Consider the following 6714-nt stretch of genomic DNA (forward strand, 5'->3'; position numbering starts at 1 on the left):
CAAGATCTATATAAGGACAACTACAAAACTGGTGAAAGAAATTTTTTTTTTTAAAAATGGAGATATCCCATGTACATGGATAGGAAGACTCAATACTGTCAAGATATTCTTCCCTACTTGCTTTATAGATTCAACACAATTTCAATCAAAACTGCAGGAAGTTATTTTATGGATATTGACAAATTTATTCTAAAGTTTAATTGCAAAGGCAGAAGACCCAAAATAGCCAACACAACATTGAGAAGAACATAGTTGCATGACTGACACTACCAGATGCCAACTTACTATAAAGCTACAGTAACCAGGACCACGTGGTATTGGTGAAAGAACAGACAACAGGTCAATGGAACAGAATACAGAGACCATAAATAGACCCACAAAAATGTAGTCAACTGACCTTTGACAAAGGATCAAGGCAATTCAATGAAGAAAGGATAGTCTTTTCAACAAATGGTGCTGGAACAACTGGAAATCCACATGCAAAAAAAAGTGAATCTGGACATAGACCTTACACCTTTCACAAAATAAACTTGAATCAGAGACCTAAATGTAAAACACAAACCTTTAAAGAAGATACATAGAAAATTTAGGTAACCTTCAGTTTAGTGATGACTTTTTTAGATACATCACTAAAAGCATGATCCATAAAAGAATAAGTTGGACTTCATTAAAACTGAAAATTTCTGCTATGCAAAAGATACTGTTAGGAGAATGAAAAGATAAGCCACAGGTGGGGAGAAAATATTTGCAAAACAATGAGATACCATTGTTACAATGGTTAAGTCCAATGGCAAAAATCCAAAACACCGACAACACCAAATGCTGGCAGGATGTGGAGCAACATGAACTTTCATTGCTGATGGGAATGCAAGATGGTATAGCCAATTTGGAAGACAGTTTGGCAATTTCTTAGAAAACTAAACATACTCTTTCTTACCAAACAACCCAGCAATCTCATTCCTTGTTATTTACCCAAATGAGTCGAAAATGTTTGTCCACACAAAAACCAGCACACAAATGTTGATAACAGCTTTATTCATAATTGCAAAACTTGGAAGCAGCCAACAAGTCAAGTCCTGCAGTAGGTAAATGGATAAACAAACTGGTAGATCCATACAATGGAATGTTACTCAGCAATAAAAAAAAAAATGAGTTATCAAGTCACAAAAAGTCATGGAAGGCCCTTAAAAGCGTAACACTAAGTGCAAGAAGCCAAACTGAAAAGGCTACATACTATATAATTCCAACATTTGACAGTCGGAAAACACAAAACTATGAAGACAGTAAAAAGGTCAGATTGCCAGGAGTTGGGAGGGGTGGATAAGTGGAGGGAGGGATGAACAGGTAGAGCACAGGGGATTTTTAGGGCAGTGAAACTATTCTCTTATGGCACTGTAATGGTGGATACATGTCATTATACATTTGGCCACACCCATAGAATGTACAACACACACAGAGTCTACTCTGTGGTTTTAGTTAATCATGTGTCAATAATGGTTCATCAATTGTACCAAATGTACAACTAATGCAAGGTGTCTATAACAGAGGAAACTGGAAGTGGGAGGAGGATGAGAGGGTATGGGGGAGCTCTCTGTATTTCCTGCTCGTTTTTCTGTAAACACGAACTGCTCAGAAAAACAAAGTCTACGGATTTTTAAAAATTTGTTTTGCTCCGGCTTCTCTGTGGAAAACAGAACAGAAGATTGACAGAGTAGATTCCCAAAGACCATTCAGTAAACTACTGAAATAGTCAGGGTCAGAGATGGTTGTGCATTACATTAAGGTAATGACAGTAGAGATGGAAATGGACGGTTCCAGGCATAAGAAGGTTGAAGGTATTAATCCTGTCGTTTGTCTCTGTGTGAGAGGAAGTATAATTCCTTCTTTGTTTTTCTCTCAGTCCTTATGTATAATCTGTTAAATATTTGTGTATGCCAATGCCACAAATTGAACTGTCACTATAATCCTTTAATTCTGTATACTTTTAAGTATACTTTTAAGTATACATTTATAAAAATTATTCAATACAAATTATTTTTTAAATTATGTATATAGTAAATACTTAAATTGGTCCTCAACTTTCATTTCACCTTGCGTTTGGAAAGGTTAGAAAAAAAAATTTTTTTTTGAATGCCCTGACTCCCTTGCACCCACAGAGTTCTGAATATAAATTCAGGCTTTCCAGTTAGAGGCACTTGCTTAAGATTTGGAAAATAGAAGCGAGTCGGAGGCCGTCTTCAATTGGCTTCTGGCTGTCACCAGTGGTTAGGAAGGTTGCAGTTTTCCTGAGATTCCAGTGTTCGTTCACCAGCTTCCTAGGTGGCTCCAGCTTCTTTCTTTCTTTCTTTCTTTCTTTCTTTCTTTCTTTCTTTCTTTCTTTCTTTCTTTCTTTATTTATTTATTTATTTATTTATTTATTTATGGCTGTGTTGGGTCTTTGTTTCTGTGCGAGGACCTTCTCCAATTGCGGCAAGCGGGGGCCATTCTTCATCGCGGTGCGCGGGCCTCTCACTATCACGGCCTCTCTTGTTGCGGAGCACAGGCTCCAGACGCGCAGGCTCAGCAATTGTGGCTCACGGGCCCAGTTGCTCCGTGGCATGTGGGATCTTCCCAGACCAGGGCTCGAACCCTGTCTCCAGCTTCTTGATCTAATTCTCTAGTTCCTGGATGCAGCTTCATTTGTCTTCCTGTTGTCTGGATGCTGTTGCTGGTGGTGGGGTCTTCCAGTTTTAGCCTGGCCTTAGATGCAGTAACCTCTCTAGTAGACTACTTTCTGTATTTTCAGAGAGCATTCCAGGAGGCCCAACTTAGATCCTGCTCCTTCAGGCTTTCCAATGGCTTTATAATAACCTAAACGTCTGTCCCTTCCCACTTAATACTTACAGTGAATTTTGTTTTATGCCTTGGACCCTGATTGATTAAATATATCACAATCCATAGAGATGTTAAAAGTAAAAGTTTATCTGTTATCTGGAAATCCCTGTTTGTTTTTGGAAAGAGGAATGAGAAATGGGAAGAGAAAAACACAGGGATGTCCTGTGAGGCTGAAGTTGTTAAATTTCAGACCAACTTTCTTTACATTAGCGTACAATATCAATGAATGTCTGGGCCACATAGAATACCCAAATCTTGATGGGTCACTAACTTTCTGATAGTTAAGAAATAAAGAAATAAAAATAAAGAATAATTAAATAAATAAGAAAGTAATTAAATAACATCAAACCCAATGCTTATGAGGCGAGATAATAATAGGAGTTCAGAGGAAACTGCCAGAGTTTTATTTTTCTTTAGGCGAGCACATTATCTGGGATAAATGTATTTGGTTGGGTTTTATGACTCCAGCACTCAAATTTCATTTCCTTTTTTTTTACTTTATAATTAGGATAAGCTTTCATCATAAGAAAATATCAGCATGCCTTTCTTTGGTTTTGTTTTGATTTTATCAAATGACTCTTAAACATATCTGTAATTTGATGATGCAAAAGCAACATTGAAATAAATATTGCATATTACCTTTCCCTTTGGTCTTTAAAATTGTTATTAATCCTTTGAAAGTCAGAGTCCCTAATGTTATTGAAGCATCTTCAACATTCAGCTACCAGAGAGGACTGAAGGGGCAAGAGGAGGAAACACTTCTCTTGCCATCTTTTTCCTAGCTCTCATTACATGTGAAAGAAGATGAGAAATTAGTTACTTTTTACAGTTGTACTAACTTAATGCCCAATACAGAAGTGCAGTGTTGCCAGATTTTCCCATTTTTTAAACAACTGGCAGAAACCTGGACTTTTTTACACAAACCCTCCCAGTTTTAAACTAATTTTTTAAATGTTTAAGCACTGAGTCAAACAAAACTATCTATAAGCTGAATCCCATCCCTGGATCACCAGTTTAAGACCTTTGTTCTGAGTAATTAACGGAAAAATGTGCACATTTTTAGTAAATGCTTTTTATAAATTTATTAGACCAGGGATCTCTGTGGCGGGGTGGGCGGGGCGGCGGGTTGCTTTTTAAGTTGGGACTGGAAACAATTGAGTAAATTTTGTAAATATTCCCATTATATGTAGATATAAAGGAATTCTTGTTGGCTGACATTCTACATATTAGGGCCATTTTGAAATTCAACAGTTTATTGCAAGTGAATGTGATTATTTTTTTTTCTTTAATGTAATTAATACCACATGAGCCTATAGAATATGGGATGAGATTCCTGTTGAAGGATACTATTATATTACAAATCCTGAATTTAAAGTAATGGCAGATTTCTTCTCAAACTTTGGCACTATGCTGTAATCATGTTAAATTTATGACCCTAGGAAATGAACTGGACTAAAATTCAAAGCTCTAGGGAGAAGATGTTAACAAAATAAATAGTTTGTACATTGCTAGAGTTTTATCTCAAAAGCCACACGTTTTCATGCCTATCTTTCATGAAAAATTCTATATACTGTCATGAGCAAAGTGTTTATCACTTTCAGCTATATGGCATTCGTTTAAAAAAAAAATCTTTTGGGTCTCAGTCAATAACTTGAATTGATTAAATCATCTGACTAACTGAACAAGGTAAATTAAAATTACTAAGGTTTCAACTGGTTTTGGTTTGTTTGTCTGTTTTTCTTTATCATAGATACTTCCAAGACAGCAGTTCTGGTTAACATTTGCTACTTCTGATGATGGAAATAATGTTTGTTCCTGCTGAAAAACTCAAACAATTCAGAAATGTGTAAAGCAGAATGTGAAAATCTCTTGTAACCCCTGTCCAGTTAACGGCTTAAATCTTTCAAAAGATTTTATATGCAAAAACAAATCCTTTTTTAAAAAATGGTGTCATACTAGATGAGCAGTTTTGCAGTACCCCACTACAGTTAGAAAGTTTTGTACTAGTCTAGATTCCATCAAGCTGCAAGGTTCAGAAACTCCACCGTAAATTGACTTATACAGCAAACATATTTTATTGACAAAGTCTAGGTCCTGTCTGGACAGAGGCGCTAAGATGCTTTCTCTTGGGTTTGCTCTCTCTTGCTGTTTGTTCTTCTCTTGTCTTGGTCCCATTTTCCAGCAGACTCTTGCCTCATGATTACAGTGAGGCTGATACAACCCCTCTTAGCAACCCCAGTGGAAAGGAGAGATTCTAGCTTCTGAAGTGTTCCAAGAGTCTTGGAATTGAGTCTTACTGGCACTGATTGAGTCATATGTCCATCCCTGAATCTGCAACTGTGACCAAGAGAATGTGGTGTTTGTTGATCAGTGGGTCAAGCCTGGGGCACTTGCCATCATAGAAACAGAGGTAAAGTTAGTAGTCCCCTCTGAACCACAGAGACTGAAAGTAGAAGGACACATAGTTTCCTAGTAGAAAGCAGAATATTATTGACAAAGGGCGAATGAATGCTAAGTAAGAAAAGACATTCCACCTCCCAGCAGCCCAAGTTCCATATATAGGCTTCCTTCTATACACATGTTTTTTTGTAGTTTTTTTGGTTTTGTTTTGTTTTTACTTTATATTTTGAATGTTAGATTTACAGATAAGTTGTGAAGATAGTACAGAGTTCCCATATAGCCTTCACACAACTTTGCCTGGTACTAACATCTTGCATAACCATAGTACATTTGTTAAAACTGAGAATACTAAACTAAAACTAAAATGCAGACTTTATTTAGATTTCATCAGTCTTTCCAACAATGATCTCTTTTCTGTTCCAGAATCCAATCCAGGATTCCACATTGCATTTAGCATAGATACACTTCTTAAAAATAGCCACACCTCATAAAATGTAACTATCTTATGTATATGTATGACAAAACATCTCCTTATAAAGAAAACTCAAAGTCTCATTATTCATTCATATTGGAGTTCAGAACTCTGGATGATTTGTATTTCTCTTTTCCATTCTAGATATAGCACAACTCATTATGGCAAACTACGGCTAAATTATACACTCAATCAATTCCACCATACTTAATATGCAGTGGTAGAAAGAAAACAGGGTAATTGCAGTTGAAAGGAGGAGGAGGAAGACAAAGACATGAAGGAGGAGGAGAAGGAAGGGAGGGAGAGGGAGGGAAGAGAGAAAAAGGAAGGAAGAAAGAAAAAAAGGAAGGCAGGAAGGAAGAAAGAAAAGAAAGGAAAGAAAGAAGGCAAAGAAAAGAAAAAAGAAACTTCCATTAGGATGGGAGACAAATGAAAACATACAGTGGTCACCATATACATGTAACATATCCTAATGGAGAAGAATAGCAAAGACCCCCTGTCTTGGCAGTAAAGTGAGGTTTTTGATCAGCTGTGCTTCTCCTCTCTGAATCCCCTCTGTCCTTGCTACATGACCATATCTTAGATGCTCACTGAGGAGTCTTTTCCCTTCAAGTGACTGCCTCTCTTTAGCAACCTACTTCTTGTTCTTAGGAAGTGTTCTGCCTTTCTAGAACTGATTGACTTAACTTTGTTCCATTTTATTCTCTTACTTGATATACTCTTATAATTCTGCTTCCAGTGAAGGGTTTCCCTTCTAAGTGCATTCCTTTATCTTACATATAAAGGGATATATTTATTATACATCTGTATTTGTTCATTAAATATTGAGCTTTTTCTAGGTGCTAGGAGTAGAGAAGAACAAAACAAAACAAAACTCTGGCCCCCTTAGAGCTTATATGGAAAAAAATTGTTAATGCCGTAGGGAAAGTTGAGCTGGAAGGAAGTTCTTTGTTTGGCAAGAAGAGATT

Source organism: Balaenoptera borealis (assembly GCF_965194805.1).
Source record: "Balaenoptera borealis genome assembly, chromosome: 7".
In the NCBI taxonomy this organism is placed as follows: Eukaryota; Metazoa; Chordata; class Mammalia; order Artiodactyla; family Balaenopteridae; genus Balaenoptera; species Balaenoptera borealis.